Below are 13,046 nucleotides of genomic sequence, written 5' to 3' on the forward strand. Positions count from 1 at the left end.
TTAAAGTGCTTATTACAGAGGCCTGGCACATCAATGCTAGCTATTTATTATTAATATTATTACAAATAATAGTCGTGTTAGATGACTCAAAAGTGCTTAAAACTCTGGATTTGGTGATCCTCTAAGGGGGACAGATATATCTATAGGTCATAGAATATGAGTCATCAATGTATCAATATATAGCATTTTTTCTTCATTTATCTTGATAACATTTTCAATAAAATACCATACATTAGATAATTTAATAGTGTATCCTATAGTATGATTAGATAGTATATTACAATATAATTTTAAATTGTGTAAATTTCAAAAATGTTAATGTAAGAAAAAAACAATAACTTTTAGCCCCATCACTTAGAAACCCAATATTACCATTTTGGTGCAGCTTACTTGATATAAACATTTGTAATAATATGTTTTCATAAAGCTGTATTACTATTCTATAAACAACTTTTCTTTACATAAGTAATTATGGCTTACTGTGGAAAAACAAATCATATTGCCCCTCCCCCAGGAAATAAACACTAATAGCATTATAATATATTTTTCTTCTGTACTTTCACTGCACAATTTTATTTACTTGAGATCACACTGTATACGCTGGTTTAAACGTGATTAACCCAGTAGCACTTACAACTTATTAAAGGAAAGGAATATAAAGGAGCTGATTAGAGTGAGTTTATCTGCAGAGGGAGTTTTATTAGTCTTTTCCAATTTAAAAAAATCCCAATGATTTTGTTTAGTTGATATGAGAGTTTTAAAGATATCATTACTCAAGTCCCTTTGCAAGCAAAATAGCAATTTTGCTATAGCTGATATGTTATGCAGCTCTACTTTTGTGGAGAGTAAATAAAAAAATTTTTTATTCTCTTAGTGGAGTTTCCAGTCCTGTACATAGTTTTGATATATCTGAAAAAGACCTGTTTATGTTTTATGTGATCATCAGATGCAGCAATAAATACCTTCTGAACTGTGCAGCTGTATAGTTTTTTAAGCACTCAGACTAATATTAGGAACCGTTGTTAGTCTGAGTGCCAATTTCATGAACGTTCTTTTTAATTCGCACAACCCTCCAAGTATGAAATAAAGATTATTGGTCCATTTTACAGATGAGAAAATTGAGGCTCAGAGTGATTATGCAACTTGCTCAAAAAACATATAACTAGTTAACAGGGGAGCTGCTATTCAAACCTTGGCCTTCCTAACTCCACAACCTCCTCTCTTCTCACTACACTTCCTTGCCTCTCTTGATTGCCCATTTTGAAGCCCCACAACCAGAGAAACACCTGAGAAAAAGACTAGACAAGAACCACAAAGACAATGAACAGAACCCATGAGAAAACTTTGGCTAAACAAAACACCATTTTTCTGGACAGGAGAAGCAGAGAATGTATTGGGAATGGGCCTCAAGTGTGTGAAGGCTTCACAACAGGACAATGTGACCACAGCTCCTTACTCTTCCATTTGACTCGGAAAATGTGAGAGGGGAAAACATGCTTCTAAAGTGAGAAATTGTTGTTGGGGATGGGAAGACGTATTCAAGGCCAAAATGAGTTATGGAGAGAAGTTGTGGAATGTCTTTCAAAGGTTTCTAAAAGACGAAGACAGCCTCATTCAGCTGGGATGACACACACATCATCTGCCCTGATCCCAGGAGTGAGCTCGTTGCACCCACAAATGTGAGCCCTCTGCCTCCCCTCTCCCCCCTCTCCACCTGCAATTGTACGGGATGTTCCCTATGAAAACACCTTTTTTGTTCCTCAGTTTCCAGTTGGTCCCCAAGATGTCCCTTCATCAGGATTTGCTCAGCAGCCCCCTGGCCCATCTTGATGCTCTTTCCTCTCAGGCCCACCTTACCTGGAACTGCCTGTGTTTTTGTTTTCTTGTTTCCACACAAGAACCTGCTGCCCCAACCCATGTCCCAATGTATAGAATTTAAGTTCATTCAGGGCTGTTTAGAAAATTTTTCTCCTCAAATGCCAGTTCACTCTTATTATTTGCTTGCCTTCCCACACATGCCCTTAACTCCTCAGACATCTCCTGGGACCGAATCATGACTTGTTTCAAAATGCAGTCCAAAGTATTCTGAACACTCCCTTCCTGACCAAGCCAGCCCTGCCTCCACTGCTCTTTGAATCCACCTACAAGGTTTTTAATACATTTTCTCCCAATCTGATTTTTTTCCTCTTTGTCTTCTGTGTGTCATTGTTTTGGTGCTAAATTTTATCTCCCCACCTCGTTCATAAGCTTGCTCACTCAGAGAAAGGTCTGAACCCTTTTTTAAAGGAATCCACTGACCTAAACCCAGAAAGATGGTGCTGAGCCTGTTCCCTCTTTCAGCTAGAATGTGTGAAGCATCTGCTTTCTGTTAACATCATGTCAGGGCCGAGAGGAAATCGGGATTACCACAGCCCCTATTTCCAGGAGCCCATGTGTCCAGCTGGGAAGATGAGCGTGTACAGAAGCTACCATCAACTGTATCATTTCCTAGGGCTGCCATAACAAATTACCACAAATCGGATGTCTTAAAACAACAGAAATTTATTCGTTCACAGTTCTGGAGGCTAGAATTCTGAAATCAAGGTGTCAGCAGGGTTGGGTCCTTCCCAGACTCTGAGGAAGAATCTGTTTCATGCTTCATTCCTTGCCTCTGGTGGTTGCCAGCAATTCTTGGCACTCCTTGACTTATAGCTGCATCACTCCAATCTCTGCCTCCGTTTTCACATGGCCTTCTCTTCCTGTGCCTCTGTGTCTCTCTGCCTAGATTTCCCTCTTCTTCTAAAGATACCAGTCATCGGATTTGGCCCACCCTAGCCCAGTATAATCTCATCTTAACATTCACGGGTACTAGGGTTAGGACTTCAACATGAGGTTTTGGAGGACACAATTCCAGCCCTCCCTCAAGCCCTCACGAAAGAAGGAAATACAATATAACATGGTGAACTTTGTTTTAACAAGAGGACATGAATAATGAGTGTGTGTGGGAGCACCTAGGAAAGTGGGATTAGATTTTATAAAGAGGGTTACATTTGAGTGCAAGCTTGAGAGAGAAGTGGGAATTCACTGAGGAAGGAAGATACCAGACACATGCTCAGAGGCATGCAGCTTGGGCAAAGGGCAGACGTGTGTGTGGACGCTGGACATGAGAGGAAAGGAGAGTGGTTCCCAGGTAAGCTAAAAAGGCAGGTAGAGGCAGCTATGGCCAGATCTTGGTGCTCTGCCACAGTACAGATCTTGGTTCTGTATTTTATTCCATAGTTGAGTGAATGAATGGTGAGGTAGTCAACAAATGTTTTTTTAGTAGATAAGTGAAGGGATGAATTCTCCTTCAAAGTATTTCCAGAGCCCTGGCTGGTGTGCGTAAGTGGTTAGAGCATTTGGCCACGCACCAAAGGGTAATGGGTAGTGGGTTAGATTCCTGGTCAAGGGCATCTACCTGGGGTGTGGGTTTGCTTCCCATCCCAGGTCAGGGCAACTAGTCAATCTCTCTCTCTCTCTCTCTCTCTCTCTCTCTCTCTCTCTCTCTCTCTCCCCCTCCCTCCCCTTCCCTTCTTCTCTCCCACTCTCTCTGAAAAAGCAATAGAAAAAAATATATCCTCAGTTGAGGATTAACAAAACAAAAAGTCTTTCCAGAGCCAAAGTTTCAGCTCCTAGGAACGTGGGTTGACGCTTGCTGAAGTGTTAGAATAGTAAAGGGTATTAGGTCAGACAGAGACCCAGGGAGAGAGGAGAAGAGGTACCCCCCACCCCTCCTAGGAGGAAACAGAAAGAAGAGTGTGGCAGGAGAGAGATAAGAAAAACCAACTCTGCTAACCTGGGGAGTTAGTACATATCAGAGCCAGAAAAACTATGGAAACCAACCTCACAGCTTTCTTACAAACCATGAACTTTGCAGCATGCTATTTGCTTGTGGAGGTAGAAGTGCATATTGAAGAAAACACACACACACACACACACACACACACACACACACACACACACACGTCATTCTTTCTTTCTCACCACTATGATTTCAAATTCTTTCATGCAGAATTTGACTTAGGTGGCTTTTAAACTTAGCTTAACATGGTTTCTGTTTGTTTGTTTGTTTGTTTGTTTGTTTTAGCTCCAGAGAAAAGAATATCAGAGTTTATTAACCCTCTGTTATACTTTACTAATTAAAACTTTGGAAAGTATTATCCTTTGCTTTAGAGCATTTTTGTGACACAACAAAGTCCATCTTTATATTTAGAGCTGATGTGATTAGCATATTCATTTCAATGTATTTTCCTTACACAGTTCACACTTGCTCATGTTTTGTTAAAAAGAAGTTGAAAAACAAGGTGGAAGAGTAATATATATTCTCAAGAAAGATTCAAGGTGTAAATTTTAATTCTTTATTTAAATCAATATTTACTAAAGAAAAATTTAAGGCACTTTCTATTTGGCCAAAGGAAATTTTGAAAGCAGCCTTTTTCTGGACTTATCAGGAAACTCAGTAATTCTTTTTAGTGAAATAAGTAAAGGAAACTCAGTAACTCTTTTTAGTGAAATAAGTAAACTATCTCTCAAGAAACCCTGGGCAAATGGCTTACAACTCCATCTGTCAGGCTGTGTCATTCTTGTGTGAAAGAGATACTAATCCCCGGGTTTCACTGTGTTCAAAATCAGAACTGAGTTTCAGCTCCCACCCTGCTCTTATTTAACTGATGCGTTTGGGAAAGTTACTCACGTCTCTGATTCTTAATTTTCTGGCGTGTAAAAATGGAAATTATAACTATCTCACAAGATGCTTATGAGAATTAGAGTAGATAAATGAATGGATTCGAATGTTTCAGGTATTGGTATGATGCTCTTGATTACTGCAGGGGTTTGTGAGGAGAACATGCAGCAGTACATTGTAGAATCTCCAAGTTAGATGCATAGTGATTATTGGCTATAATAACTTATAGAACCACAGCTCTGGCCAGGACTTTAGGTTTCTTTCCCGTCCCAGTAAAGTATCTCTTGTATAAATGCCACTCTGGGATGGGGGCAAGGTGGTCATCAGATCTCTGCTTTGAAGATTGTAGGAGTGATTAGTTTTTTTTTTTCTTTAGTCTTGCCACTTCACATTTTCCTAAGAGAGTATTTCCCTGATCTCCTAATGCTCTTCAATGAAAGAGGGACTCTCCTCATTCCAAGAAGGTACTTATACCCTCAAGTTGTTAAAGCATCAGGGACTTACATAATTGTTGAATAGTCATGTTTATTGAATTTACCCTTAGATGGAAATTCCTCGTTGTCTAGTAACAATATCTTTTCTATTCTGTTGAATGAAGGGTTCCTTTAATCTGGAAAGTGGCCTTTTTGGAGAGCATTCCAAAGTGCCAATCAAGCCAAGTACCCCACCTTGCCTTTGAACTCAATGAGCTGAAAGTGTGTCTGTAATCTCCAGCTTTGAGTTACTATAGGACAAGAGGTGTTAGGAGCATCATGGATAAATACAAACTCAAAACTGTTAGTCTTAGTAAAACTTTGACTGGAGCTGTCAGCACAAAGCATTCTACTTAATCAGGCTTTCCCTTTCCTCTTCTGCATCACCTTGTATCTGAGCCTGGGCAGGGGGAGGAATGGAGACTGCTCACAACCAGGGCTTCTGCAGACATGTGCATGGTTGGGCGAAGATAACACAACAGGCTTCCCTCTAATTTGAGCTGATGGCCTGGTTCCCACCCAACTGGTGATGAGTGTACGAAAGGAAAATGAAATAGTCAACAACAGTACATCAAAAGAAGAAGAGATTTGAAGACTGGATAACATGTTTTTTAATAATCAAGACTTTATATTATCATGTTAATATTCACAATAACCATCCAATTTTGCAAAGTGGAAATTTCAAAAGAAAGGTAAATATGAGCTTAAGATGCTTCTCCAATAGTTAAAGAACAAGTTCATTACTTGCTGTTCCATGATTTTTAGATAATTGAGAAAGCCAGGTTGTGCCTGACTTATAAATACAGAACCGAAAATATTTTTCCCAGAAAAGGTGGATTTGGGATGATATTTTATTGCTGTGCATGTAATCTTTGCAAATGACAACAGCTTCAGCTCCTACCCTGCTGAAGCTGGTCAGACCTTGAAATCAAATACATATTAGGATTCATAACCAAAGGTACCAACAGCTCAGATGGAAAGGATCAGATTGGGAAGGAAGTGGGGGAGACATTTTTGAGACAACTTCTAGGAAGATTCGTGGAGGAAACTACAAAGGTCTATATGCAAGGTCACAAATACAAATGCCAGCAGAAGCCAGAGAGTTAATGTATATGGGGGAAGTAAGTGTATAGGAGTCTTTAAGGAGTGGTAGGGACTCTAGCAAAGTGGAGAGCATGTGCCCTGTATAATGGGAGCAGCCAGTACTCAGCTCCAGCCAATTATTTCCAAGTTAGAAAGCAGCCAAGTATGAACAGATCTGATTTCTCAAGAGAAACTAGACTCCAGGTGTGTATATAAAATCTTCCCATTTTAAAAACAAATGTGGCCCTGGCCAGATGGCTTAGTTGGGTGGAGTGTACTCCTGTACACCAGAAGATGGCGGGTTCAATTCCTGGTCAGGGCACATACCTGGGTTGCTGGCTCGATCCCAGTTGTGGCACCTGCAGGAGCAATCAAATAATGTTTCTCTCTCACCTCTCTCTCTCTCTCTCTCTCTCTCTCTCTCTCTCTCTCTATATATATATATATATATATATATATATATATATATATATATAATCTTTCTCCCCCCTCCCTCCCTTCCACTCTCTCTAAAAATCAATGGAAAAAAATATCCTCAGGTGAGGATTAACAACAAAAATTAAAACAAAACAAAAATAAACACATTTTTAAGCCTCAAGAGATTTGTGAGCCTCTAAGGAACTATAACCTTAGTGATATGATGGGGACCAATTATTTATTTTTCTTGTTTAAACTTGGTCACAAATTATTGGTGATACAAATGTAAACTGGTCTCACCAAAGAATAGAATGAATGGGCTTGAGGAAAACTTAAGAAGTCAGTGTATTCACACTGTTGAAGGGTTCCTAGGTGTCATAAAAGAAGTAAACCAGAAAGGAAAGGGACTCAGAATGTCAAAGAGAACATAAAGCAAAGTCAGAGTCTGATTAAGAAACAGATTTAACATGGAAGTAAAAAGGAAATGCCCAACCCCTGTTTGGGGAATAAAAGTAGAAGTATGAGACTGTACCCAAGGAGGACGGGTTTGGACCTTCTGGAGAAGGGAGAGCAGAACAGCTAAGGAGATCATCATGAGGTTTGAACATAACCTATGGAGGTAGCTACCCAAGTAGTCTCTTTCAGGTGTGTATTTAAGTAACGTTGGTTAAAGTAAATTCCACGAGATGTTAAAAGGAAATTCACAGGAAGATAGACAGCAGGGAGGTCAATCATCAAGTACACTGGGAAATTCCAAATTAAATATATTTCTTTTCTGTACGATGTGGTAAAGCCTTTGATCTAGATTCCAACCTATTGAGACCATGCAAAAACAGGATAAAGTACCCAAATGTACTTGACTACAGAATCCTCCTGTCCCAGAGCATCTAATGAGACCACTATTTTGCTGAATTCACACTGGAGAGACCCCTGTGTTAGAGATGAAAAGGAGTACAGGAAAACTTGTAACCATAAACTGTCTCACTTCTGCCTGTGGGTGTGGGCCGAGAGACACGTCCAGAGGAATCCTGGCCAGTATCTTGGTGACTCTGGTGCCTTGGGTAGGAAACGAAGGGATGTGGGGCAGAGGCAATGGTTTAGTCTCTTCCTCAGCCATGAGTCCTACTTGTAGAAGAACCAGACATGTAGGGTGGGCATCAGCTCTGCAGCTGATTTGAGAATGGCGGTTCTGCTGGGCCGTGGATTTCAATGCTGGAATGACAGGCCCCTAGCAAGGCATTGCAAGCTTGTCACATAAACCAAAAGGAATATTTGTGGCCAGAAACTTGAAGACCAAACAGGAGAGCTTTAAAATGAGACTTAAGGGGGATAAAGTAGAATGTTCAAATGAGAGTCTAAAATCACAGCCCACGGAGGGGCAGCAGGTCTGAGCTAGAAATAAGAGGCCCGGCAGAAGAGATGCCAAGCAGTTCTCCCGAGGAACTGAAGGGATGAGCAGCAGGTCACAGACGTAGCGGGGCACATTTGCCACCTGCACAGAGAGGGAGCAAAGGGAACGAGTCGTGTTCATCAGGAGAGACAAGGGTGACCTCCCCGGAGACAGCAGAGAGAGGGTGAGGTAGAGCACACAGCCAGAATGTCACGCCAGGTTGGGGGGGACACATGCACATGAGCTCAGTCATTGAAATGGGTGTTAGGAGTGTACACACAGAATAAGAAGTCACAAATGTCAGAGCAGAAGCAAAGCCGAAAGCATATGGATGAGCTTTTTCAAAAGGGCGAAGCAGAAAGGATTTTGCTGGCAGTGTATACTAGTCTTCTCAGGCAGAGGCAGGCTCGGTGGATGCTTTCCCATTTAAGATTTTTTAAACTGGCAGAGGAAGAAGATGAAATAGGGATGGGAAGGGGCTATTTATCCACACACCTCCCGTCTAATGAATTATTGACTTGCCTCGCTAACAATTTCATGACTGAAAAGGTAGAGGAAGCAAGGAGGGAACTACTTGATTAAATTAAACTTTTTAATTCTGACCTGGTGGGTGGTGTAGAAGGCACAGGAAACTCAGGAGGAAGTACCCAGATCATCTTGTAGTTTTACCATAGCAGAAAGAAGAAATTGGATGCATCCTTATGTTATGTTCTTTACTCTCCTTCCTACCTCTTCTCCTCACTCCATAAGAACTCCAGCCCAGACTTCAGGGTGGCCACCAGGGACTTTAGGGTGGAAGAATTGCCTGTGTTTTCCCCAGGAAGTTGAGGAAAGCAAAGATTCTCCAATCCAGATTTAGCAGGAGAGACATGCCACTTATATTTCGAGCTGGAACTCCGAACCCATGAGGCCGTAAAGCTAGTTTTACATATGGCAGTGGAGTTCTATTGCACCATTATTTGAGTGTATGCCATGTGGCCTATCTGTACTTTCTCAATGAACATTCCTAACAATCCCTGCGAGGTCAGTAATACTATCCCAATTCAAAGATGAAGCAACTAAGGAACAGATACTAAATGACTTGCCCAAGGCCACAGAGCAAGTAAGAGACTGATCTGTGGCTTGAACCCAAGCCTTTCTGGCTTCTAACCAGAGCTCCGTCTATTCCACCAAGCTGTCTCCAAAACCAGACATTGGATATGTAATGGGTTAATTGGCTTTTGTAGGTTAGCCTAGGAATCAAAGTCAACATAACATTGTTTCTATGGGGAAATGTGCTCAGAGTGACAAGTGGCTTATCCAAGGAACTTTTGTAACCTGACCTATCATAACTCGGACACTGCCTCATGCCCAGAAAGGCTGGTTGTGGAAGGAAGTGAGGAGATGCAGACTCATTCAGATTGCATCTTCTCAGACACCATGACAGTCTACCCTTGCATTTGCCAAAGAACAACATTCTCAAACACATCTACAAAATAACCACCACAGTACCTGCCACCTGGGGGGAGCCTTTGGTGTACTAAGCACCTAGTGCAGGTTCAGCACACAGGGAACGCTGGATACGTGATTCTCAACATCTGGGGGCGAGCTGGGGCAGGAGGGAGGGGAGCGGGAAGCAAAGCTTGGTTGTCTCTGTCGGGGCCCACCTGGGAATTAAGGTAAGGTCAGGGTGCAGTCCTGCTTCTGGGGTTTGCCCCGGCTCACCCAGACCATTGCTAGTTTCTAGACTTATTTGATTAGGCCCTGGAACTGGCCTTCCTCAGCAAGAGCTCAGTCCCAGCAAAGTGGCCTGTCCTCTCTGGACGTTCAGGGCTTCCCTTCTAATCAGCTGTCCTTGCTCACCTAGGCTTTCACTGTCCCACTTTCCTGGGCCGAAGGGTGTGTGAATGCTGGTAGAGCAAAGTTCAGAATCAGAAAGCTACTGAGAACCTGCAAGGCACACATCTGCCTCTGCCCTTCCCCTCCGGGAGCAGGGTTTCATTTGGTCCCAGTGTTAGACTTTGTTCTCTGAGAGCTGTGAGAGCAAGCTTGTTCAGAGCCCTCTAGCCTCAGCCAAATCGGCCTGAAGGGGATTTTCATTCCGCGAATAAAACTTCAAAGGAAGAAAGGGTTGCTAAAAGCAGCCAAACACTGAGATTTTTTTTTTTCTTTTTTTGGATGGGGGAAGGGAGCTCTTTTCTCTTGGCAAGGACAGATACTAAGTGGAAAAACACTCCAGAGACTTGGGCCCTCAGGAGAGGAAAACCCTAGCTGCCTCACCAGCTGTCTGTCCCGAGGGTCACCCCCAAAGTGGCAGGGCCATGTGGTGGCATTCACTTCACTGTGGCAGTTCTCAAGCCGGGCTGTGGGTCTCAGAGAGGCAGTGTCTGCGACCAAGTATAGTAACTGTGGATGGAGTCACAGAGAAGCTCCCTGTTCTGGCCTGCGTGTGTTCCGCCACGCGCACATGTGTGTCCCCGGGTGCCGTTTTGGGGGAGGATCTGATTTCAGACTTAGGAAGAGATACTGTCAGGTGCCAGACAGAATTCAGGAGAGCTTACTGATGGAGAATATGTCCATAGTCCTTGGAAACAAACACAAACTGTCTTGTGTGGAAGAAAAGAGTCACTGTTTAAAGAGAAGACATTCTCTGGGGCCCAGACTTACCCTTGAAGGTGTGGAGAGGTTGCTCTGGACGTGGGGCCAGCGGGTTTGACCTTTTATTACTTTGGGGCAAGAGTGGAGACCAGAGACCAATAGGGATGCCCAGAACTCAGACTCCGGCAAAGAGTGCCAAGGGGTCCAGAGCAGCCAAAGCCAACCAGCCTAGAGCTGGGATCTCCTGACTGTGTCCATGGCAGGAGTAGTAGTTGTGAGCCAAGCCAGCCCACAAGCAAGAATAAGAATTGCCCAGTTTCGCGGTCACTAGCTGTGTGGCTCTGATCGACTTTTCCATTTCTCTCAGATGTCTCGGGGGCATAGCAACAGGAGCTGGGGTTGGAATTCCAGCCAGTGCATCATCAGGACTGGTCTCAGTTTGCTGGTCTGTACCATGAGAAGGCTGTTATGGCTTAGAAGAGAGCCAACATCCAGAGCTGGGATGGAGTACCAGTTCTGCATACATCCTTGTACTATCAAAGAGTGCACTACTTTTATTCATTCCTGAACACCCCCACCATGGGAGCCATATTGAATAAGATATCCATTAAGCTGTTCTAGGCAGTAACTCACTTTCCCATTTTTTATTATTCAACAACATCCATTTGCCATTCAGTCAGTGCCTCTGAAGATAATTGAGTTAATTCCATTCCACATAAAAAAAAAATTAATCCACTAGTTAGCCTATGCATTCTTTACAAAGAGCAAATGCACAAACACTATTCCACATTAAGAAATGTTGACTGCAACTCCTGGACTCTGAAAGAATCCTTGGAACGTGTGCTTTCCTGGCTTGGAATCCCTGGGCCCCAAAGGCCACTTAAGTGCAAATGATCTGTCACCTGTGATTTTACAGGTAATTTTTCACACATTAAAATGACTTAAGTGTCTTCATAGGTTATTAAGAGGATTCCATAAAATACTATAAAATACATGCTTGGTGGGTCTTTCCCTCCTTCCTGTTCCTTTTTATTTTCTTTAGCCACTTCTTGAGCTCTCCCATCTTTTTGTTCCCCATGTTTCTACCCACCCTCTTCTGATCTCCGGTCTTCAGTCCTCCCTTTCATTCACCACCATAGATTTTTCGTAGTGCTATGAGCACCAGTCCTGTCCCCAACATGAAAGAAAGCCAGGGGATACCTTGCCCCGTGAAGCTGAAATACACTGAGCCAAGACAAATCTGTTGGCAGGACCAGCAGGCACAAGCGACATGCTCAGAGAACAAAAACAGCTATTTATAAAGTCTCCTTCCTGATTGCTGGGCTCACTTTCCCTTGTACCAAAGGGCCACGGCCCACTCTTGGAAGAGATTCTTCCATCCACAGCTCCATGCCTGAGAGTCACCAAGTGCCCATTCCAATGAGCAGTGAGAACAGGGGACAGCATGCAGGGTGGATTAGATGTGGTGACAAGCTTTCTGATGGGCCAGGGCAGCTGGTTGCGAGGTGACACAGATGGCCTCTGCAGCACCTGTGAGGTGACGGCCATGGGCCCCTTACAGGACTTGACATCCTGACCTTAGAACCAAGCCCACCTGCTTTTTTCCCCTCTTTTTTAACCTTTGATCTAAACTTTGATTAACACAATTACTGAACTTCCAAAGGCAATTGGGATTTTTTAAAAAATGTAAAATGTCAACAGATAGAGTGTTCTTAATATTCTTACCAACAGTCATCATTCCATTATAATTCAATTCGTTTTGCATTCCCTTTGTGTTATTATCATAGCTGCTTGATGTTGCTAGATTATTATTTACCTTAATAACCAGACTCTAGTCTACTAGCTTCACTAGTAGGAACAATAACACCACCAATAGCCCAGAAAACCCTCTAGAGTAATAAGTGAGATCATTTGTTTTGTTTTTTAATTAAGATGAACCTTATGAAAATTTATAATTAATGTAAGCTAGGCATCATTTTCCCCGGATGTGTAGTTTTGGGCCTATGCAGCATTCTTTTAAGAAGTTGAATTACTTGCCAACTCTAATAATCAGGAGATCTTACATAAAAACACATATTTCTTTCTCTTTTAAAAATGGCAGCTATGGAAATAGTTGGGCATCACACTCCTTAGTGGCGGCACTTATGGAACACATGGGCCCTTCCTCTCTAGCCTGCATTGTGTTATCTCAAGATGTCAAGAAGTTTGAAGTTTGGAGAAACCTTAGAAGTCAGCTATTCAGAGTCTTCCATTGTAGATGAGGGAACTGAGCCTGGGCAGCCCCAACAAACTCCTGTGGTGTCATAGGCTAGTGTGTATGAGAACTGGGGCTGGATGGCGGGTCTCTCAGCATAGTCTCTACTATTTCAGCATAACACAGAGCCCATCCTGTGGGTAGCACGTT

At 42.6% G+C, this 13,046-nt stretch overlaps 1 protein-coding gene across 4 annotated transcripts in view; it reads left to right on the forward strand.

Annotated features, from left to right (window-relative positions):
- The window catches only part of DGKG (diacylglycerol kinase gamma), a 206,065-nt gene that overhangs the window by 118,933 nt on the left and 74,086 nt on the right, over positions 1-13,046 (forward strand). The window lies entirely within an intron of this gene.

This window comes from Myotis myotis, unplaced genomic scaffold, assembly GCF_014108235.1.
Source record: "Myotis myotis isolate mMyoMyo1 unplaced genomic scaffold, mMyoMyo1.p scaffold_m19_p_2, whole genome shotgun sequence".
NCBI lineage: Eukaryota > Metazoa > Chordata > Mammalia > Chiroptera > Vespertilionidae > Myotis > Myotis myotis.